The sequence below is a fragment of the Coturnix japonica genome, chromosome 4 (genome assembly GCF_001577835.2).
Source record: "Coturnix japonica isolate 7356 chromosome 4, Coturnix japonica 2.1, whole genome shotgun sequence".
NCBI lineage: Eukaryota > Metazoa > Chordata > Aves > Galliformes > Phasianidae > Coturnix > Coturnix japonica.
The window spans coordinates 37,207,963-37,233,116 of record NC_029519.1 but is presented as its reverse complement, the minus strand read 5'-3'; the positions used below and the strand labels follow the sequence as shown (position 1 = coordinate 37,233,116).

Below are 25,154 nucleotides of genomic sequence, written 5' to 3'. Positions count from 1 at the left end.
CCAAAGGGTTGTGATCTGCTTCTCTGTTCCAAGGGGGCCAGAGTGGTACTTTTGTCAGTGACAGAGGCAGTAGGATTGAGTGCACCTAGTTGATTTGTTTATTCCTGTACAAATCATGGCAAATTTTTGCACTGAGTTTTGGCAGACAGATAAAGTATAATAGGAGGAAGAAAGTGGAAAGAGAGAAAAAGTTGCTAGGGCAATAGAGGCATTAAATCACTGTTGCTAGTTCCCTTCTTTAAAATACCAATAATAACCCTTCCTTGATATTAAAGTAAGTATTGATTCAGCAATGATTTATTTCAGTTCAAGCTTAGAATTTTTCCAGTGAACAATTGTAAAGGTCCCAGGGATGCTGTAAACATTTTGCTGCTGGTGTGGTCCACTGTTATGTTTCTAACAGATACAATCTTATTTATTAAAGTTGCCTGTAAAAATAAAGAGATACAATGATGCATACACCAGAATTTCATATCTAATATACAGCCTCTGCCTTTTTTCAGAATATAGGATAGAATAATTCAGCTCATTCATTAGTAGTTTTCAGTAACTATGTAATTTACGTTATGAAACACTTCATGCTGCTTAAGCTATATGTATGCAAACAGGAAATACATTCATCCCAGTTATTTACAAAATTAAAGTAATGTCATCACAGTTTGCAGACAAAAGAATGAAGAACAGTTCTGTATACTTGACAGTATTAAGAAAAGTGGAAAAAGTACAGGCTGGGCAAAGCGCTTGTCACATAATGGACATGAGAATACACTATCAACCATTCTGATTTTAATAACTGATCCAATGTATATGTCAAAAAAGTATTCACAGAATTTTTTTAAGAAAATGTTTTTTAAAAAAAATGTTTATTAACTTTTTTACTATTTTCAATGTTTTAGTGGATATACATTAAATATTCATAATCAACATGAATTGAAATATGAAACACTGAGACGATTAGAATGATTATTTCTTGTATGTACTTCTTACACTTACATTTTCATAGATACAGCAGCCTACAGTTCAACTTCTAGGTTATTTTCAGCTATTGACCTTTAATGGCACAAATATTTTTAGAAGCATGCATGGTAGTACTAGGGGAAAATCCTGTCTGTTTCTACATATCTGAAGGAGAAAAAAAGAGTGAAATGCTAAGTTAATTGTTTAACCATAATCTAACACTTCTACATCTGCAATGACTTTGATGACCACAGAGTATTCAGAAAAAAAAATGCAGATAATGTTATATTGTAATAAGTGTTTTTTTTTGTAGGTAAAATCTATAGTTTTTCTGAAAATGTACATTATTCTCTCTCTTTTTTTTTTTTTTTCTCCTAAGAAAATATGCCTGCCATACATATAATAAATCTATGTCCTTTTATGATCCTGATACTCATTTTGTTAACATTTAGTCAGCATGACATTTAGATGCATTACATACTATTTGCTTCTGTGTTACCAAAACCCTTCAAAATACACACACACACACACACACACACAAAAAAAAAAAAAAAAAAGTGGGGGAGATAAACTAAAAAAAGAGATGATAACATTATAGCAATCAGAGGAAGCCTGTATGCTCAGAGCAATGAAACAAATTTAAATTCTGGCACCATCTACATAAAAGTGGCATCTGACCAAGACTGAGAAAAGAAGTGTTGAAAGACTATTTAAAGGAAGGATTAAGAGAAAAATTAAAACCCAGAAGAAAGGAAGCATGAAAATTCAAGTACACAGTGCAGGTTGGAGTACTCTACAATGTTGTCACTTAATGGAAAGGGTTAGTGGCAACAGATAGATGCCAGTCACAAACTGGGGTAACTGGACAGACCAAGACTGATAACGGGGCACAAATCTGCATAACTATAATTATAGAATATTAAACCTGATTTGGCATCCCGGTCCAGTTAGCATCCTCACTGTCAGTTTGATCCTAAACTTTGATACTCATTGAAGCTTAAGTTTTACTTTGGCTTCATTTGCAGATCCGAGGTACATCTATATTTTCTCTAAAAACTAAATTGAATCACAGCTGAATGCAAATGGAAAAGTTTACAAAACTGTGCAAGGAGAAAGGAATTAAAGAACCTTTGCAGACAAAAATTGCCTAAACTGAAAATTTTCAACTTCATAACCTTAAGAAAATATCATAGACCTTGAATTTTCTTGTGCAAAAAAAGGGGCACATGCAATATCCAACACTTAGGACCTATTTTTGCAGATTTGAGATTACTGTTCTCCTTAATAATATAATTCCAATTTTCCTGCTCCTTACCTTAATTGTGTATCACAACAATTAATACCAGTTTTCCAATTTACACAAATAATGAGTTTGTTCAAAGGCAAAGTCATCTTTAGTCTTTTTGAAACCTCGAGATCTTCAGGAAGCAAAACAAAAATTGCTCATGGACCTAGAGATACCAGGCAACAAAATATCAGATATGTTAATAAACACATTGCATTTCTTTCCTTATTTTTGCTCTCCTTCTTTCAGCATAACTTATAAAATTATATTTATTTTATTTCATTACATCCTAAGCAGTCAGGTATACTTTCATAATTACTTATTCCTCATGTTTACACTGGCTGCATTAGAAAATACTTTGTCAAATTCTGTGCACTAACAATGCTCTGTGAATTACCTGCCATATCATAACTGCTGTTAGAATAACGTGTTTTTTGATTGTAGCTGGTTGCTATTAAGTCATTTTATGATTCCTGAAACTGTAAAATAGCAGCTGAGATGTAATTTTTTCAGTCAATAAAGGTAGATGTCCCCAAGTAGTCATTATAAGCACCCACTGTTTATTCAAAGGATATAGCTTATCGTTTGTGGCTGAAGTGTCTGGGCAAGCACACTTAACACCATTTGAGAGTTTATTCTGAAAGTATTCAAATGTTATGAACCATAATTCTCCCTATGCATGAAGATTATTTCTTTGGGATAGCACAGCAGCTTTTTGTTACATGAAAGAAAAAATCACTGAAAATCTGCTAGACATGTTGAACCTTCTAATGTAGCATGATTTCCATTTGCTAAACGTTTCCAAGAGGATAGGTTAAAACATTTATGACAGTAAAAACTGAAGTACAACATGAACACAAAGGCAGCTTTGTATATATTTTTGACATATATCATTGATATTTAACTGAAGTATGCTACAGATGTACAGACTAGAGAACTGATTACTTAAAGACAACGATACATAAATGTAATGCTCAAACATTTATGTATGCACTTATTCATATCAATGGGACTACTTATGAATTATGGCCAATAGGTCTTTTTTTATAAGCACTTACTGCCAAGCATCATGCTCACTACGCAAAGGGTAATGGATTATTCATGGCAACAAGCACATAACCTGCTAATAAATGTTTGCAGGATGGGCTTTAAGAACATTTACAGGATTAATGTAGCCTGATAATAAATTCTACCAGCAAGTAAAATGTAGACTGCAGTAAGAAACCTGTTGTACAGGTGTATATAAATGATTTTTGTAGTTTATCTTCTTAATATTGTGTTAGCCTCTACAGAAGCCTGAGCTTTGTTCTCTAGCAGTGTCACGTTAAACCTAGAAATTAAATTATTTTTGTTGTTTTGTTTTCAAGTGCTATTACAAAATAATGTTGGGTAAAAGTTAAAAAAAAATATTGAGTTTACTTAATTGTCGTATTTAAAATAATTTGTTTTGTGTCTTTCAATTTTCTACATACCCTGCAGTGAGTAGGTCTGTTTTCATAACAGCTTCTCATTAGAAAGTGAAAAACTGAAGTACAATTAAAAATTAACAAGAATACACATAGTTTGGCTACTGAGTATTATGCCATAAATAACTTATTAAAAAGAAAATGAAATAAGGTTTGGTTACCTTCTTGTTTTGGTATTGTAGTTATAGTTATGAGAGTCAGGTGTCTTTTGTTGAGGAATGGTTTGTAGAGGAAGGTGCAATGGTGGTTAAAAAAAATCAATAAAACTTGAAAGGAATGTGGTGGGCTTTCCAGAATTACCTTCTCTAGCCCCGTAATTCAAAATGGTTGCTATTCTGTTTTGTTAGACCAGATATGAGATGATCTAGTACGTTTGTTACCTAGTTTCTCAGATCACCCTCCATTTGTTTCATTATGTTGAATGCCTTCTTTACGTCTGTCTTTAAAAGTCATCTCGGTCATCCCCAGGGCTCCCCACGCTCTGACTTGGTAGTCTCGGCTGGGGAGCTGTAAGAGGTCATGCTTTTTACATTACTGTCTCAAAGTTTGCTGAAATGGACAAGTTCAGGCAAGTCCTGGCCACGGTTCCAGGGCTCCCTTTGTCTGAGACACACAGGAACCAAGGTTCGAGAAATCCCTTTGTTCAAGAGATGGACAAGTCCGGGAGCTACAAAAGGGAGATAAGATGCAGATTAATGGCCCTAAAGTGGTCTTTTTGTGTGGGCCTATCTCAAGGAAGATGGCCATCTCCGAGGAATTCACATGACTCTGACCCGAGCCTTCCAGAAATGTCACGAAGGCTGGGAAGAAGAAGAATAAAAAGGGCACGTACAAACCCCGAATTTAAGTTTTCTGACACCAGATGCCTCACTACGGAAACAAGGAGGTTTTCTGTCATCAGATGCCTCTCTACGTGAACGCCTGGATGCTGAAGAAGATGCCTGCATGCTGAAGAACCTTTTAGGTAACTGACCTCACCGTCGTCCTACTGCTGCCTACTGTCTCTTCTGGGATTGCTGCTCGAGACTCTGCTCCATGGGACCTCGCTGCCCAAGACTCCGCTTCTTGAGACCTTGCTACTCTGACCGTCTTCTCTGCGTTTCACCAATCTGCTGTCTGCGGCCTGCTACTCCGCTGCTGCTCTCCCCTATGCTTATTTTGCCCCGGACCAACGTTAACAACGTGCTACGGGATGCTGCTGCTTCCAGGAGGTGACTATTCCCCGCTTTAACGTAATTCTTGCTCTTTTCTACCTTTTTCTATCGCCTTCTTTCCCTTCCCCATCACCCTAATTTTGATATTCGTCGCTTTCCCTTCCCCATCCCCTCTATTGTCTATCATTTCTAATAAACTGGTCGGATCAATATTTGAATGCTCTTCTTCTTAATCTCACGCCGGGCATAACATATCAAAAGAACCTTTGCCTCACTCCTAAATTGGAGCGAGACAGGAGCAGACCGAACCCCCTGTGATTCTTGAAGAAGAGGTCAGGGAATTACTACTCCAACTGGACTGTCACAAATCCATGGGTCTGGATGAGATTCATCCGAGAGTGCTGAAGGAACTGGCAGAGGTGATTGCTGAGCTGCTTTCCATTATCTTTCAGCGCTCCCTGTTAACGGATGAGGTCCCGGAAGACTAGAGGCTTGCCAACGTGACTCCCATTTACAAGAAAGGTTGTAAGGAGGATCTGGGGAATTACAGGCCTGTTAGCCTGACCTCGGTGCCAGGGAAGGTAATGGAACAAATTGTCTTGAGGGAGATCACGCGTCAGGTGTGGGATGACCAAGAGATCAGACCTAGCCAGCATGGGTTCGTGAAGGGCAGGTCCTGCTTGACCAATCTGATCTCCTTCTACAATCCTGTGACCCATCTGATGGATGAAGGGAAGGCTGTTGATGTGGCCTACTTAGACTTCAGCAAAGCCTTCAACACTATCTCCCATGCTATTCTCCTACAAAAGATGGCAGCCCGTGGCTTGGATGGATACACTCTCAGCTGGGTAAGGAGCTGGCTGGAGGACCAGGCCCAGAGAGTGGTGGTAAATAGAGATAAATCCAGTTGGAGACCAGTCATTAATTGTGTTCCCCAGGGTCGGTGCTGGGGCCTGTCCTCTTCAACATCTTTATTGATGACTTGGATGAGGGCATTGAGTGCACCCTCAGTAAGTTTGCGGATGACACCAAATTGGCAGGGAGTGTCGATCTGCCTGAGGGTAGCGAGGCCCTGCAGAGGGATCTGGATAGGCTGGAGAGCTGGGCCGAAGCCAACGGGATGAAGTTCAACAAGACCAAATGCTGGGTTCTGCACTTTGGCCACAACAACCCCAGGCAGCACTATAGGCTTGGGGCGGAGTGGCTGGAGGATTGTGCGGAGGAAACGGACCTCAGGGTACTGAATGATGCTCAGCTGAACATGAGCTGACAGTGTGCCCAGGTGGCCAAGAAGGCCAATGGCATCCTGGCTTGCATCAAGAACAGTGCTTTCTAGCAGGAACAGGGAGGTAATTGTCCCCCTGTACTCTGCATTGGTGTGGCCGCACCTCGAGTACTGTGTTCAGTTTTGGGCCCCTCACTGCAAGAAAGACATTGAGGCCCTGGAATGTGTTCAGAGGAGGGCTACAAAACTGGTGAGGGGTCTGGAGCACAGGCCTTATGAGGAGAGGCTGAGGGAGCTGGGACTGTTCATCCTGGAGAAGAGGAGGCTCAGGGGAGACCTTATAGCTCTCTATAACTTCCTGAAGGGAGGTTGCAGTGAGCTGGGGGTTGGCCTCTTCTCTCGTGTAATTGATGATAGAACTAGAGGGAATGGTTTTAAGCTGCATCAGGGGAGATTCAGGCTGAACATTAGGAAATATTACTTCTCAGAAAGGGTAGTCAGGCACTGGAATGCACTGCCCAGGGAGGTGGTGGAGTCACTGACCCTGGGAGTGTTCAAGAAATGTCTGGATGTTGTGTTGATGAATATGATTTAGCCGGGAAGTATTGGTAATGGTTGGACTAGATGATCTTCTAGGTCTTTTCCAACCTTGATAATTCTGTGATTCTGTAATTATGGCTGTGAAAAGTAGCTGGAGTTGGCAAATCTCATTCAAGCTCACCTGCAACTGTAAATGTAAATCCTGTTGCTTTTTGCATCATCATACAGCAATGTAACAGTAGGATCCATGCTGAATTTCAAATCCTGACAAGCCACTGCAATCTTTTCATCAACGATCTACAGAATAGAACTTGTATTTCCGTATTAAAAAAAAAAAAAAAGAGTTTTTCAATATGTTAACGGTTCATTTCTGGAAAGAAGAAGAACTAAAAACTATTCTAGCATGTTATTTGTTCAAAAATTATTTTTGCTATTCATGTAAAAGCAGCTGCTGTCAACAAGGTTGTTAGTGGAAAAAATCTGTGCCTCTCAGAAAAGTGTATTTAGTAATGCAAGTTGTTTTCTGTCGCCTAAATTAATATCCACCTGAGCATTATCATTCAAAACCATAAGACTGCAGAATGTACACAACTACAAGTTTATCACCTGCAGTTTATTAAAATCTCTGCTAGAGATACAGCCTTTTAAAACTCAGGATAAAAAGGGTAAATACAAAGTCCTACAGGTCAGTCAGGAAACTCACTAGGGCCCAAATTCAGAAGGCTTTAATCATTTTTGGATGGAGTGAAACACTTTCTTACATTTAACCTTGTGCTACACCTTGTCTTTTAGAGCTGACTGAAACATTCATGCTGAAGAATATAAACAGCATTGTATTATTATGGCATTATTCACTGTGAAAGCTGAGAATATGAAAGCACAGAAAACCATCAAAAGAATGAAGCTGTTAAGGATGAATCAAGCTGTGGGTGAGCAAACAAACTGTACTCCCAAACATAGGCATCCTCTTACCACAGAGTTTCCAGGTGTACTGAAGCAATAAGAGAGACAGAGCCTAAAGGCTTGGGGACTGTTGGTGATGCCTAATCAAAGAGAGGAGCAGGTGCTGTGCTAGAATCCCCCTCAGGCTCCAGAGAGCAGTGCTAGAAATCTTCTCAGCCACAGTGTATCTTGAGCCCACAGGGAGGAATTCATTGTTAAGTGTGTTTTGGGGTAAGAAAATGAAGCTAATGTTCTTTATAATTCCTTTTTTGTTTATCTTTTTTTCTACACAGATAAGGAAATTGTTATCCATATTAAGAAATGGTGCTGGCCAAACACAAGTAATATGAGAATTTATTTCAAGGACATGAGTTATTCATACCGGTAGTGAGGGACACAAGAACTATCCCTTTCTAATGCAGCTCTAAACCTCATTTAACTTATTCAGTTTTGAATGTTGCTCATCAAGATCTTGTGAAGATTCAGTAGAAGTATGCAACAGTTTTCCTAAAGATGAGGCATAATTTCCAACCACCTTTTGTGATTCATCCACAAGATAGCATGCAAACATGTAAATACACATCTGGCGTTTGTGAAAGCTTTAGGAATCTGTTTCATCGAATTTTGTTTGCAAAACTATCCATAAGTTTCCTTTCACTTTAAGCTTAAATAATTTCAGATAAAAAAGGTTGTAACTAACTAAAATGGGTTGGGAGCTAAATGAAAGCTAACTTCATGTGAGCCAAGGGAACAACATTCAAAGTGCAAAGCTAGCAACAGCAGCAGGAATATATCACAGTGCCCACAAAATCTGCTCTAGTTTTCTAAAAATACATACCAGGAATTGATGTTCATAAAATATGTCTGAGAGTATGATGCCAGAAATGGTAGTACAGAAATGTACACAGTTGCATGCCGAAAGCTATGGTGAATGCCGTAAAAATACTAATCAGGACATTCTCAGCAGTAGTACTATAACATTGCATCTCAGATCTTGCGAAAGTCAGCATGAACAGGACACAAAATAATATCAGAGTATGTTCAAAGTCATATTTCGAACTAACTGTTGTAGCCCTTTCCTTTTATGTCTCCCACCTTTCTTTATTATCCTTTGCTACTCATTAAAATTTTAGTTCCCATAAAACAGAAACTAGTTCTCATAACTGATGGGTAAAGTCAGGTTATCCTAGGGTGAAATCCAGATCATAACAGATGTTCACATAATAATGTACAAAAAATATGTGTGATATCCATACAAAAAGTCTGCATCTGGCAGCGTTGTGTCTACTTTGAAAATACATATTTACAATATATCTCTTCAAAAGAAATTTAACACTTGATATTTTGTTATCACCTTACTTATAATAAAGCTTCAAAATAAATGTGATGACATCTCAATGGAGAAGTCTAGATATGTGGCAAATTTAGTTGCAAAGGGATTTGGGTTTTTTTTAGACTTTCTAAAGATAATATTTTAACATATTGACATTTCTTTCACCAGGAGAGGATTTCCATCAAGTTTACCCGTATTTGGTTTAAAAGTTGAACTTTTTGTTATTACTCAGCAGTTTTACATTTTTCAGGTGATGAAGAAATTATGGGCCTTGCTTTACAATATTCTGGTTTCTAAAAAGGACAAGGTTTGTTACTACACAAAATTAGTTATTTGTATAATATATGCAGGTAGCTCGCTGTTGGCACATGCAGGAAGAAAACAAAACATTTTCTTAATAATAGAATTTCCACAATGCAGCAGAATTGCCAGGTCACAGCCTGGACCATTGGTTGAGCATCAAGTGAGAAGGCATGGCTAACACTAGGAGCTCAGGTGCAAGCAATGTGCCTGAGTGACTGAAAGGAGTGGAGCCAAATCCACTCATCCTCACCCTTACTTAAGGGTTAGCAGCAGTAGGCGCACTATCTCTTAGGGCAGAAGCTGTGCTTCCCTCAAGTTCCTATTGGTTGTTGGAAGGGGTAAGCCAATTTTTCTTCCTTACCTGCTATTGTCCTATAGTACTTATATCCAAGTAGAGGGTACTGTCATTGCTTTCTTGTTGCCATATATATAATACTTTTTTGCCATGATGAACCTCTGTTATAAACAGAAACTCATAAAGAGTTCTGCACTTACCCTGGATGCTGGAGAGTATGGGAACTGATCAGGAGGAAAGTACACAACTCCAGCTCCATGGCCTACCTTTAATAAAACTGCACTACCTATAAAAATTTCTCCATTGCGTACAGACCCTAACAACCTAATAGCCAGAGTTATCAGTATGTTCCCTCAACTCCTGGAAAGACCTTTTAGTACTATTGTGGTAAATAGGAACTAAGTATGAGGAGCTGAATTTAAGTATGCTTTGGGCTTCCCTTTGGAGGCATACACATGGATTCTGTAATTCCCGTTTGGTTTGCAAAGTCCAAAGGAAGAAGAGAAGTACTTCAGTATTATCTCATCTATATATAGACAAAGGAAATTTCTAGAGTGGTGCTTGTTTGAATTGGACTAAATCAGTATCATTGTGAAGTCCCAAATGGAGAACTTTCCATAATTGCTGCTCTCCAATTACAGCAAAATTTTAAATGATTTTACCCATTTATGTCCATGTTAAAACTAGATGCTGAATTTTAGAGACAGTAATCTCTAGAAGAGCATAGCTTTATGATCAGGTAGTTTGTCCTTTATTTTCCATTTATTCTAAGCTCTTTGAAACCAAGATGATAGGATGATACTTCTACTCCTTAATAGACTCATGCAAAAAGCTCCTGAAAAAGACTCTAGACTGTTATTTCTTGTTAGAAAACAGGATGTTTAGGTGTTCCAGTTCAATACTAGAGGCTCCTCAGAAGCCTTTGGTATCTACCTATCCAAAGATGGAAAACCCATCTGAATATCAAAATATTAAGTATCACAATTCTATGGGTAGACTAAAATTTTTTGGTGTCATATACTAAGGTAAAATTTTTCACTTCTAGTCACAGCTCCTAGTAAAACCTAGAAGCAATATACTGCTGTCTGAGAACACCTGGTGTTCAGATAAGAGGTAACAGTTTTATATGCTCCATAGTGTTTTTTGTTGAATGGTTCAGAAATAAATGAGTTTTGCTATAAAATCTGAAACCATGATATTGCTTTTTCAGATTAATTATTTTCTCTAACATGTAGTAGTAGTAGCAGTGCTCAGTTCATCTAATGATTTTCAGTTAGAAGTTTCTGCAGAAGACAAAGTATATACTGACAGCAGTGACTTGTTATACATTTGCAGATGAAAATACTGGGAATGGAAAACTGTTGGACTCGTCAAATATTTTCCTATATAATTTGTAACTTTCAAAGAAGGCTGAAGAAGTGGCATTAAATGACACAGGAGGAAAACAGGGTAAGTAAAAAATGTGACAAGATTGAACAGCATCTGAAAACCAAAAGAAGTGTTATATCCAATCATTTGTGCTGTACAAGTACTTTACTTGGTTCAGAATAAAACCTGCATTTTATATTAGTTGCACTGCTGGTCACTCAACTTGACAGGCATGTACCATACTTTTTTTTTTTTTTTTTTCAGTGGCAGAAATGGACATAGAAAAAACTATCTACCAAGAGGGTAATTGATTCCAAATAATAATAATAAAAAAATCTGCCCTTAGTGCTGTCTGTTGACTGATAAATCATAGATCAAAATCTCTCCTATAAAATATTGAAGCAAGCCTTATACACCTCAGGCATAGATTGGCACTTTAATGATTTGCGCATACTAAAGACCATTTGAATCCAAAACAAATTCCGAATGCTGTACTGCTGACTGATTTCATCTCAATTTTACACCCATCTACTTATGTAACTTGAATCTTAGTTTTTCTGAAAAAGAGATGGACATTCATTAAGAGTGCATTTAAATAATGCAAACCAGGAGTATTTTCACTAACAAGATGATTAGTTTTGCTCCCTTACTGACCTCCAGATACAGGCTAACTTCTCATCTAACAAAGTCAGTAGCTCATAACTTTTCAACAGACAAATAATCTTTAGTCTTCTACTTTTTTTTCATTTATTTATTTATTTATTTATTTATTTTTCTTTCTCCAGGAAACTGGGACTGTTTTTCAGATTTTATTTTTTTTTTTAAAAGTTTTTTTCATACACCTTCATTCTGAAAAAAATAGTTCCTCTCCTTGCTCACAAATTAACTTCCTGATCTTTACCAATAAATAATGCGCAAATGTACATAGGTACAATATAACAGGCAAATAATGAATTGCTGTCAAGATTAGCTTGCTTATGATAAGAGCTTTAGATAATATTATAAATTTTCCTGGAGACCTTAATTGCCAAATAGAAACTCAATAATTATTTTGCAGACTTCCCCTACATTAAATAAAATACCTAGTTGTCCTCTACTCTTTCTGTAAATTCTCTATAGCCTCAGAAGGTACACCAGCTTTGTTCACTTGATTAAAAGACAAAAAACATCAATACAATTAAACTTCAGTCAGACTTTGAACTAAACCATATGTTCCTTTATCCCCATTGCATAAAAGAACTTACAGATCATTAAGTACCAAACATTTGACCTTAGGAATACTTTTACCTTTTTTTTTTTTTTTCTTGTTTTGTTTTTGCTTTTTGTTTGTTTGTTTGTTTTTGTTTTGTTTTGGTTAAGAGACTAGCTGGTTTGATACAGCTGGAGCTAAGTAAAAAAAAAAAAAAAAAAGGTTGTGAAATACAACATTTGATAACTTGAAAAAGTTAGATGACCATATTCAACTTCTTGTGAAACAATGGTCTTGAGGGATTCGTATTTCATAATTTAAATGATGAGTTTTGTTACACACAAATCTCTGATTGTGGCTTTCATTATAAAGTATACGGTTCAGCAGAATGAGACAATGAAATAATTTTATTTGAACTCCAAAACGTAACAATACTTTATTAAAAAAAAAAATTACAATGATTATAAAGCAAAATTAACAATGTTTAATTGTCATAACTGAACTGCTTCCAATAAGTTGTTTTAAGATTAGTCTTAAATCTAGTTCTTCTCAGTTCATAATGATTGATTTCAGGATAAAAGCAACATTCTTGTAGTTTATTTATCCTTAAGTAATGGATGGGTAATTTCAACTATAACATGCTTCTAATGAAACTTTTTGCATGGATTTTGCAGTGTTTTCTTCTGAGATGAAGTGTTCTAGCACAAGTTTCAGACAATAAGTATTCAACGATTATGGTAATACTGGAGATATTTTTATATTTATGGTAGATGCACTTTAGTAAGAATTTTTCAAGGCTGAGCTATGTGCAATAGGACCTGCTAGAAAGAGCCATTGAAAGCTGCCAAGATGTTAAAGAATATACATAGGCAAAGAAAACTGGCATCCTGGAACTGTCCATCAAGCATTGGTGCTTTTCTGTCTTCATCTGAATCCTTCTGGAGATTGTAAGGTAAATCTGACAAGTTCAGAGTATTTCTGTCTTCCTTGCAAGGTCATCTCTCCATTTAAATCACTGTTTTTCTCCTGCTGTCCTCTTTGAAGGGCAGCATTACATGCCTACTATTTGGATCATAGTCATTCTGAATACAGTAATGTGTAAAATACCACTCTCTTTGAACAAAATGAAATAATCCTGTCCTTAAATGTATGGCCAGATATACAGCCTTAATTATTAATTTTTATTTTCTAACTTTTACATAGCCAATTGTCTTAACTCTTCTCAGTGACTCCTTCTCTAATGCAAATCTAAATATTTCTTGTCAGCTTTGCTATTTCATTTTCCAGCATGCTGATTAATGGCATTCCTTGGCTAATGTCATCACTTTTCTCTCAGGATCATCAGATGACCTCAGGATGTCACACCAAGATGTTATTAGTATTCTCTCTGTCAGTACTGGGTACAGGGTAGCTGAAGTTTTCAGTTAGTGCTTGTAAGTACCCAGTCCAAAGATGCTTTGTCTTCATTTTACTTCATAAGACAATACTACAAAAGATTTTCTTTTGTAAAGAAGTTCCTGCATATGCAACTTTCTTTCCTTGCATTTTTTCACTTCTTTCTACACACAGCTGGCAACAATATGCTGCATTCAGCACACATGGGGGAAAGACCTTTTCATGGTTCCACAGCTTACAATTCCCAGGGCTTCTCTAATGCTTTCCTTCTTCCTATTGCTGAAAAAGATATTTATTGCTAATGCTGACATGAGCACTAAAGCCAGACTTTACATCTCAGATGAGTATTGCTATTCTTCTTGTGGAGTCAGATTCTAGATTATTGCAGCACTGTTTTTAGGTGCTTACACACACAAAACAGATTATGGTCAGACATAGTCATATGGTCAGAAAGAAACTGTTGTAAATTTAATATGCTTTTTATATCTAACCACCCCCAAAGCACTCAGTGATATCTGACCCATCCTAGAACAACTACTGAGGTATGCTTGGATGTGCCACTATATCTGTTAATGGCTTTGTACATATTTCAAACGGAAACATTAATGTGAATTAGTGAAGCTGTCATGGTTTTAGTTTCTTAAACATGGCATGAATTAGAAGTACTTCTGATTAAGAAAGCAGGTAAATCTTATGAAGCCTCAAACCTAAAAGCACTTAAGATAACCTCAGCTTCTGCAATTTTCTAAAGTAAGCCTTGTTACCACAGTACTACTGTGCTTTGCAGACTTTATCTTCACAATGAACTGTTGTGATACTAGCACCTGTTACAAGGCTATTGGTTTAGGAGTGGAGTTATCAAGCTCAAGACTACTGGGGGACAGATCCACTGACAAACTGAGATTTCTCATATGATAATAGGATCTTAAATGCAAATTTTTAGCCTAAAAACTCTCAATCTGCTGCCATCCTGAGGCAGGGATTTCATGTCCAAAGATTTTTGAGGTGTTTCCTGTCCTACAGTTCTGTTTTAGAAGAAGCCCTGAAGTACCTAAGGCTTGATACAATTGAACTATTCAACAGTGAGCTTGTTTAAATTTCTCTAAGATATGTAATTTGGTAGTTTTTCTGTGAGAGGAGGAACCTGTTCCATCTGGCATCTTTGAGCATGTCTAGTCTGAGAGAACTGTCAGATAAACAGATAGATCCCTTCTTTTTCTTAAAACACAGCTGCTGAGGGAAAGAATAATGACGGTGGTCATGCCACACTCCTTATATAAAGACAAGAATAAAGAATTTCTACAGGATGTGAAGAATAAGGATTTTTCTCTCTTACTCTACATCACCTTTCCAGGAGAGCTATTGTACAACCAAAAGAGTGGGGTAAGGACAGCACTGCCACCTTTCCTGACAGAAACTCCTGTGTTACAAAGAGAGAAAAGAGGCAACTGAAGAGGGGCCAGACCTCTTTTCGACATTTTCCTATAGCCTTCTTAGGCGATCCCCTGAACACAGTGCAATTATTGCTGTGGTCTAAATCCCCAAGTTTCTGTATCTCAAAGGGAGCCTTGTCAGCTACATTGCCATTGCTGGTAACATGGCAACTAAAGCTGCAGGAAGTACTGGATACTGACTAAACTTTGAAACAAATTCACTGTGAATAACCTTCCAAATGTTCTATATACTAGCACAATTAAAAAATATGTTAATGCTTTTTCCCCTTAGTAATTTTAGAGTTTTCCACCCAATTTTCAACTTATTTTGTGTAGAAGTGGTGTGGTAAGACAGATTTTTAAAAGTACAAACAAATCTACTGCTTATATATTAATCACAGCTTTTTTAAAATCCTGTGTGTGATTTTACTGTAACAAAAACATCTCTGTGTTATCGTGACTATTTTTGGTAACAAATCCCAAACACAGCATCATCCAAGCTTCCACAAAGAAAATGAACCCTATGCTAGCCAAAACCAGGACTTAGTTGCTGAGGAGCAGTGCTTGCACAGAGACAATGACTTCTCTGCTCCTTGTGCTGTCCTGTCAGTGAGGAACTACGGTGCACAAGGAGCTGGGAGAGGACACATCCAGGGAAGCTGACCCAGACTGGACAAAGAATATCCTGTATCACACAGCATCATGCTCAGGAAAAAAGGACTGGAGTAAGGAAAGAGGCCTTGGAGGGGGTGTTTGGAGTGCTGACATTTGTCTTCCTGAGTCTGAATGAATTTATCCCTCTACCTTACTCAGATTCAATGGCGTTAGTCCAGAAGAGAAGTTTATGAAGCAATTAAAATTTGAAACAAATAAAAAACGCTTATTACATATCCTATTTATTCCCCAAATGGCTTAAACATTAAGAAAAAGTACTCACAAAACTAGAAGTATTATTCATACTCAAGAAACCTCCATGAGGAAATCAAAAACACGTTTACTGACCCTAGAATCCAAGTTCTGTTTCTTATTGATGGAGGACCAAGCACTCCCAGACTGAAGCTCAAACCAGTGTAACAACCTAGTGTGAGGAGAGAATTTTCAAAAATAAAACAAATAAAAAATAATAGATTTTTGATATTTTTGGTGCTTGAAGGTGGTTTAATGAGCAACTATATGAGAAAAATTGTACTCTTTCTGTCCTAGTGCTCGATGGACAGACATGAAGCAGACAGCTGATAAGAATTCTGTTTGGTAGAGAATGTTGCTTAGTGTTTCTTAGATATGTTTTTATGGTGCAGTGGGGAGCTAAGTGTACAGAAGATACAGTAATCTGCACAATTCTTAAGTGGACATGAACTTCAGCTCTGCTTAATGTCTACTGGTACCACAGTGACTGAATGCGATACAATATTGAATGTCTCTGAGGTCTAAACTTTGACCTGGGAGTAACTATACACACAGTTTCTGAAACATAAACATCTTTGCCATGCATCTTTTTATTTGATACCTGTACCGGTGCTTTCACATCTGACTATTCAGCATTCTATCTGTAGCTGTACCTGCTGGTAGCACAGTAGCTGCTGGATTGCAATGAAAACTGTAAGATGCTCCAGTTCAGAGCCTTGCTAATGCTGACAATTGATTTAGCATTGCAAGCTAACTCAACAGTGCTGGGCTGTTTTTGTTCAGAGATTTCAGTGGGGAGTTATTTTAAGAGATATATTTCTTTTGTTGGGGTAAAAAAGCACAGTTTGTCTTAATTATCCCTGACGTTTCAAACCTCATAGCAGGCGCTTCCTCCGGGGACAGAAACAAACCAGTCTCCTCCAGAAAACAAGTGTGAAATGAATAAATAAGGCTCTGGTTGCTCTAATGGTATAGTGTGGTTACTATTTTTACAGTGGGGGGAGGATGCTGTCGAGATGGTTTCTTTTTATCTCTGAGGAAATTCAGGATATTGATAGGTGAAATATTGTGGACAATTAAGAAAGGAAAAAAGCTGGTCTAAAAAAGCAATATTTGGTATGTATTTGGTTGCCTGGTATGTTCATTCTGAGAGCTAAGTTTTTCTCAGAGGAAGGGGAAGGAACAGAGCAGACATGCATCACGAATGAAGGCTGCCGTTCTTTCCATTTGCAGGCTGTTGAATGTGTTAGTAATTAGAAGCTCCTCTGCATTACTGTACACCTTTTTCCATGTAGCTTTTAATGCAATTTTTTGTTTAGATTTCATGTATAATTTTAATGAAATAACTAGTTAGGGGACTGCTATTGTCACATCACTGTGCAAAGTCAGAAAATCTTGCAGGGAATCTTGCAATGCATTTTGATGAAAATGAATTCCAAGGAAAGAGATTATTAAGGAAAACTTTTTTTTTTCTTTTTTTTTCTTTCTTTCTTTTTTTTTTTTTTTTTCTTTTTCTTTTTTTCTTTTTTAAAATCCTGTAGACCAGTGCATAAATTGTAGGGATCTTCTGAGTTAAAGGTAACCATTAAATTTTGATTAGAAAGGTCTTAAGGCTCTTTCACTTGGTTAGTAAATCTTACATTTAATGGCTAGTATTGGATTGCATTGAAACACACTAAAGCCACAGGGAAAAATGATAGAAAGACAGATGGATGGATAGATGCTGACATAATTTTAGAATGCTTTTCTGAGCTTGTGAAGCTGATAGACTACCACGAGGAAGCCTGCTTTGCTGCTTCTTCTTGCTGGGATTTTTGAAGCAACTGCAGCACTACACTGACACTGCAGCATAAGGGTTTTGCTATCTGGTTTCTCAACAGCCCAGCTAGGAGCTAGTTCCATGTCAGTCTAGCATCTTTCTTTTACTCAGAGACTAAAACTGCTTGTGGCATCTATGTGAAAGCAATGCCTATATGTGAATAATGAAGTTCTGTGAGCTCCTCTTATTCATTAAATCTACCTTAAAGCACTTCATGGTCCAAAAACAAACTTCAAACAGTGGCCAGCCAAAGATTCAAGTAAAAAGTATCTGTGAATTCCTCTTATACAGAAATGGCCTTCCAGGAAGGAGAGCCAAAATGAACAGCTCAGTCTAGACTCTCACAATTTTTGACAAGGTAAGTCATACAACATGCCAATGGAAATTGCTGAGGACCGAGTGCTGCTGTGGTTCAAAGGTCTATAACCGTTGAAGATCTTGAGACAATCCTCTACTGAGAGATAATGCCAACTTGAGAAAATACTAAGTATGAAAGAGAGAGATTTCATGGGTTTCATTGTGCACTCTGCCATGATCCTTACATTGTTAGCTTATTCTTTACTCATAGTTTGCTACTGCTAGTGCTTAATAAGGATGTCAAAGTTGTTGGTAAATGCTTGCAGGAGGAAATTGGAAAGTGGAAAGTTTTGTGCAGAAAATCCATAAATGGTTCTAAACCTATCCGACATACTGAAATTCATACAAACTCCTGGAAGTTGTTGTATGCAAATTTTGTACCCACACTCATGCATGTACATCTGAATTCTAAACTCATGGGAGTATTCAAGCACTCCTAACCCCAAATAATAGAAAAGATTATCAGATGCAGTTGGTGTGAAATGAATAAAATGCAAAATAGCTTTGAAAGGTCCTTGCCTGAAGACAGGATTCTAAGAACTATTCATTTTCTACTGGGAAACATATCAGCTTAAATTCTCTAAATACCCAAATGTTTTCAGGGTCACTCAAAAAATCATCTGTTTTACAACACTGACAATAATGTAAGATGAACAAAAAGACCAAAGAGATTTTAAGATTGTACTGCCACATCTGTTTAGTGTTTCATATGCAATATCTTATAAGCCTTTATTTATGAATATATAGTTCAGTGTGGCTGTGTCATGCTATATGGTCATGATTATTGTTATTCCTGTCCTATCATACAAAAGATACATCACATATCTTTCTATGACACATATCACAGTCTCAAATACAGTAGTGTAAAAGTACCAAAAATCAATAATGCTAGGAGATTATTAAAGGATATTATATAATATCAAAAATTCTTACTATCGTCATAAAGATTAAACTAGCAGGACCAGTTCTTTGCTTCTATGACAATAAGGCTAATTAAAGCTTTTATTTGATGTTTTGATCTATCACACTGTTGTCAGTGAAGCAAACTGAAGGAATATATGTATTTTAAATGGCTAAATAACATCATGGTAAACACTGGAGTGCAATGGAACAAATTATATATAATTCATATTGCGTATAATTATATAAAGTATAATGTATATAATGTAGAATGTGCATGTTCAGATGCTTAGAGAAATTCACTGAAAATTTTAAGTTTCTTTCATCTAGTTCTGTGTTGTTTTTGTTTTTGTTTTTGTTTTTTTAATTGATCTGTGGTATGAAGAAAATCATGTTTTTTTTGTGTGTGTGGGTTTAGTTTGTAGAAGTGTTTGTCTTTCAGTTTTCAGAATATCTTTAATGACATCTTATTCATGACCTCAAATGACAACAAAGTTCTTCATCTTTGGAGATCTCTGCATCAAAAAAATAATTTGCATGTATGTGCGTGCGCATACTTAGGTATGCATGTGTAACCCAAGGAACATCATTCTTGCTGAGTATCTGACAGGGTTTTCCAAAAAATTTAGGTATTACTGGCTAATCAGCACAATTTTAATTTATACAAATTCATGATAAGTGCTTCAGGAACACTTGATTATTGTTTTCCAAGGACCAAGTCAAAGCTTGTGAAATTTAACATAGAACATTGTGTCTATTTCAACTGGCACTGGGATAAATCTTAAGGTGATGTTTTTTATCAATACAGAAAAATAAACAATAATGACAGGATGTGATATTCCATACAAATGATATTGATATTGACTAAAAGCTATGGAAATGTAATTTGAAATTCTTTAATATCAGAGTAAGTTTTTATCATCATTCCTGTGTAAGAAAAATATAGAACTATATACGATCTTAAAGTTTTTCTGATTGTCTGCTCAAATAGTTGTAAGTACATAATTTGTATGTTTTTTAATGTGAAATGCTATATAAGAATAGCACTGTACTGCTTTAATGATGTTGATACTTGCAGAGATTTGAAGGATGTTAGACTGAATATATATATATATATATATATATATATTTCTTTTTTAGAAAAATATCTTGCTTCTGAAAGGCATTAACTATATATATCTTTACTGTGGTCACTAAGCCCATGATCCATCTAGGTACTATTTCTTAACTCTGTTCACATACCTGTTTGACTTGAGGAAGCATACCATAGTGTGCTTGTTGATTTCTTCCTGATCATTATTTACTAAGCTACAATACTCAAAAAGTTACAACTGAAAGGCAGATTAATAATTCATACCTCTATTATAAAAATCCGTAAATTGTATTCCAAGCAATGAGCTGCATCTGTTACCTAAAAATAAGAAGACAGGCACAGCATGGTAACAATTTAGAATATGGAGCATTGCACGGCAGGAAAGTTCCCATTGAGATGACTTTGGCTTAGATGAAAGTCCTAGCTGTCTACCTTCTTTGATTGAACTGTTTCATTTTTTAAAGTAAACATTACTGTATATTCTGCGAATATTGCCCGTCTACAAGAATGTCAATAATTCTTTCTGACAAAACCAAGCTGAAAAGAAGTGCTTAGGTTAAGCATACTGCAAAGATCATCCTGCAAAATTTAAGGGAAGTTTCTTCAGGAAGCTGTCTGTTTCTGATATATGGGAAATATTTGCCAGGAGACTAGAGTTATTTGTAACATATTCTGTGCATGGAAAAAGTAATAATTCATATCAAGTTAAATAACATTATTAATTGTCTATGGCATTCAAGCTTATTTTAAAGACCAAAGGAAAAATACACAGCACATCTTAATACTTTCCTCTGCATGGATGAAAAGAGATGGTAGACCACATTAGTAACTGATAAAATCTAAAGGAATTATTCAAAACTTTAGTGAGATTTCTGTCACAAGATTGCACAGCCAGCATATACACTGCATATAAAGAGGTCTGCTTCCCATGATGTTTTATATACAGTCCTATGGATTTCCTGGAAAAAAATCAATGACATTTTGTCTTAGCTGATATTGAGGGCAAGGTTCCCAATAATTTTTCTAGAAAGTCATATCCAAAATGCTTTGAATCAGATTGGATTTTCAGAAAATAAATTGAAACTTTGAGTGCTTTACCTTTAAGATACTGAGTATCATAACATGATAACATTATTTTCAACAGTTTTTTACTCATTCCTATTTGAATGAGACATCGACACAGGAGAGATTAGCAAACATTTTATTTTGTTTTCCTTTCTAATTAGACTCAGTTACATCTCTTTTTATACTGAAAATTTAGAAAAATAATTCAATTAATACATGTATCTTAATGGAGTATGTGATGACTTCCTAAAATAAAGACAGAAAATTCTTAGGGCAGCCATCAGAACACAGATCATTGAGATACAATATACAGACATGCTGTCTGTACCCCAAATCTGTTTTCTGTACAGTAAAACAATGCTAACTAGAAACACAAAGAAGGTAATGTTCCAATATTCCATTTCTCTCCTAGCCTGAGATGCAGAGAGCTTGATGTTTTGAGGAAAACTCAAGTGCAGATTTATTTAGAACTCTGCCTAGTTCAAGTCTGGTGTAATGGAAACTGGATGTCCTTCTGTTTGAACAACTTTTCTATTAAATAAACAGATATATATATTGGGAAGCTGCTTCTGCTTTCTCCAGAAATAAAAATTAAGTCTGTTGGTTACTGGATGTTACATGTTATAGAGGCCAGATCAAGTCTGAAATTGATTTGAAAGTATGTTGGATCTGAGGTCCCTAGAAAGTTTAACAGAGAAAAGTGGTGTTCTTGGTGACTACTTGGACTAAAGGTGCACAAAGTAATAAGGCTTCTGACCTGGATTTCCAAAACTATGTCAGTTTACATGTAGATATCAAATACAAAGTATTCATTAAATCACTGGAAAAACAAATGGTGAGTTAGACAGCAGTAAACTATAGGACACTGCATTTTGGTTTTCTTGAGTAAAGATGTAAATGTTGTTTTGAGATTTTTACTAAAATTGTGGCATTCAATAGAAATAGATCTTTTTCAAAAAGTGTACTGATAGTCATTGCCAGATCTAATAAACATATAAATTCAATTTCAATTTAACAATTAATTTGCATTCTGGTCTATTTACAAAGATTCCCTAGCAAAGTCACTTGCTCCCGATTTACTGGCCCAGGACATCTCCAATAAACCAGATCTGTAAGCCAAAAAATTATGCCCTTGGACAGGATGGGTGAGGGCAGTGCATTTTGAGTCAGTAGCACACTGAGTGTTTCTGTAACAACAAAGATTACATCTTAGTCTTGAAAAATTTAGACTGCTATCTAGGTAAGGAAAAATGGCTAAGTCAATTCTATTGGTAACTTAAAAGCAATAATGGCAAGTCATCTATGTATTTCTGTTACAGTTACAGTGAACATATTGTGTAGTAGAGATTCTACAAAATATTTTCCATACATATAGAATTATGGAGGTGTTATGTGATGTTAATTTGCAGTAATTGTTGATATTTTCTGTGAAAATGCATGAAATTCTACTTGGAACTTTGCTGAAGGCTATACGCTGATTAAGAGAATAGGTAAGTTTTCTTATGTTGGAAAGAAAGAAGTAATGGTTACAGGATTCAGTGTTAGGTCTAGAAGGGTATAGACTGTAAGACAAAAGGAAAGGATTGCATTGGTTTGTAGAGTGTAAGTCCTGTCCACGGTCTGCTTGAGATATACTGATAATTGGCCCATGACCATTGGTGAGGTGAGGGGAGAGCTCTTCTCATAGGATGCCCTTGTTTTCAGTCAGCACCTCCAAAGTCTGCAAATATAAGTGAAGAGAAAGAGTGATCTAACCTAAGATGCTTTCAGTTTCATTTTCACATTCCCTTATGAATCTGCATAACAATTGCAAACTATTAGCAGTCAAAATCCAAATCATCCCTCTGGTGTCTTCCAGCTCAGGATATTCTATGATTCCACAATTAGTCTCTCATACAGTTAACTCATAAGGCTAGTTCTGAATGGCTACAGCCAGCTTATTTCCTAAAATGTTTTCTTTAAAAGATATTAAGTAATTAGTCCTTGTGTATTAATCTCATGCAGTAAAATTAAATTAAAAGTTAAGTCTAAATGAAAATAATAACAGGAGGTTATGAAATTTGATAAAAAAATCAGTTTATTCTGAGTAAGCATAAAAAGAAGCCCAAAATAATGCTGCCTAACCCCCCAAAAACAGAAAGCTTGCTGTTCATTTCAGTTTGAAATTCATCTTTAGACAGAATATCAAAGTTCCAATAATGCAGTTCTCTTCCATAACAAGAACAGATTTTCAGCGTACATAGGCCATGCTTTTTAAGAATGAAGATCTTGTCCTGTACCTTAGGGCTCATTTGTGTACCTTTTGTGTTTAACCAAATCTATGAGTTATTGAGATTACTAAGCTGAGACGGTGTTAAACATTCACTTCAGGGCTGTAACTAGGGAGAAACATGTAAATACTGTTTTTCCCCTAAATGACTTTTCTTGCTTTTTAGCAGACTAAATTTTCAGGTATTAAAAACAAAAACAACTACCAAAACAACCAACAGAAACCGTAATTTAATAACCTCTAGCTTTTGCTGTGTTATTTATTGTACTGATACTAAAGGAAAATATTTCCCTTCGACTACCAAACATATTATGACAACTAGTTTGAATGCTAGCTTTGGCATTGTACCAAAGAATTTTTAGCCACAAAGAGACAAGTTAAAGTACACACGATTTTGAATTAGAAGTGACTGTAGTGGTGTCTGCAATATGAAATATTTGAATTCTTTTGCATTTTTATAATTTATACATGGTGTATATTAAGCAAGCTACATTACTTCCCACTAAGGGGTTCTTCAGAGGAATGCTACAAGCAGGTCATCTTTATCTCAGGTAGTTCATTACATTTATCTTTCAGCAGGCAGCTCTATTTTGTTCACATTCTAACTAGTCACATAGCCCAACCACACAAAGTTACCTACATTTCAGCATTAAGTAAACAGACAGTGAGTAATTTTGTGTTCTAGTGCACAGGATTTGAACATTTCTCTATGATTCTCAGATGCCCTGGGATTTAAACCTCAAAAAAATCTGTAGGGTATTTCAAGTACATTCTGTGGCACAGAAGTCAGCTCACACTCACTTCTGGCACATTCCCACCTATCTATACAGGGAGAAGAGGTGTTTGTTTGTTTGTTTGTTTTTTGCAAAGGTGATAGTAGCAATTTTGCATTCTTTTGGAAGATGTAATTTGAGGCCTTTTATTTCCTCTCACTTTTAAATTGAGGAGTACCAAAAAGAAATACTTTGCAAATACATCTGTTCAGCTATAATCTTCAATGAAACTGTAAAATAGTTCCTCGCTGGATCATGAATGAGTCAATAGTTACGTTGAACTTAAGTAAAAAGTTTCCTCTCCCTTCATCCTCTTTCACCTTCTCCTTTCCCTTCTTCTACCCCTCACCTCACCTTGCCATATAAGCAAATCTTTTTAATATGTCTGGCACACAACTTTAATCTTGAGGTGCATAGCAAATAGTTCTGATGTTGAATAAGCATCTTGGGAAGAAAAGGAAAGATTTATCAGAGTTCAAAAAATCTGCTTAATAATAAAAAATACTGGTTTAATGTTTGAGCTTTTCCCTAGAGTGATCATTAAGAAAATAAAAATGTTTATGTAACTGTAATGAATTTTAACACAGTCAGATAGAAAAGAAATGCATTATCATAAGCTGGGAGGCAGGTGGTAGCATTCAAATAGTAGCCAATATTTTTTACACTTTTTTTATTTCCCTTATATATTCTTCATCATCTTGTGGCATTATTCATGTCTCTGTAGATTAATCTAATGTAACTCAGAATTTTGGTTGAACAGCTTCTTAGATTTATTGTTATAATTTGAACAGTAAAACTGTTTTAACACAGTAATTGGTCCTAGTATTGCTCTTCATTTGCTTTGAAACATATTTAGTTGTAAATTTATCCAACAAGCTAAGGCAAACTTTGCTGCATTCATAATAAAATTATTGCATGAGTTATATTTTAATTGAAGTAAATCAATATTAAATACTTCTATTTCAATATCACAGATAAAGGACATGAGAATGAAAAAAAAAATCTGAATTATTGTTTCATTTAAATTATTTGGAAAATGATTATAGTACAGAGGGAAAGAAAACAGGTGAATTATTTGAAGCAGATG

The 25,154-nt window shown here is 36.0% G+C and overlaps 1 long non-coding RNA gene across 1 annotated transcript; it reads right to left on the bottom strand.

Moving 5' to 3' along the window:
• Positions 1-345: 345 nt before the first annotated feature.
• Positions 346-20,279, bottom strand: LOC107313328. Its single transcript, XR_004307253.1, has 4 exons — positions 20,225-20,279; positions 6,809-6,924; positions 994-1,122; positions 346-428 (listed from the first exon to the last, which is right to left on the bottom strand). It is a non-coding gene; the product is annotated as an uncharacterized LOC107313328 (long non-coding RNA).
• Positions 20,280-25,154: the final 4,875 nt, after the last annotated feature.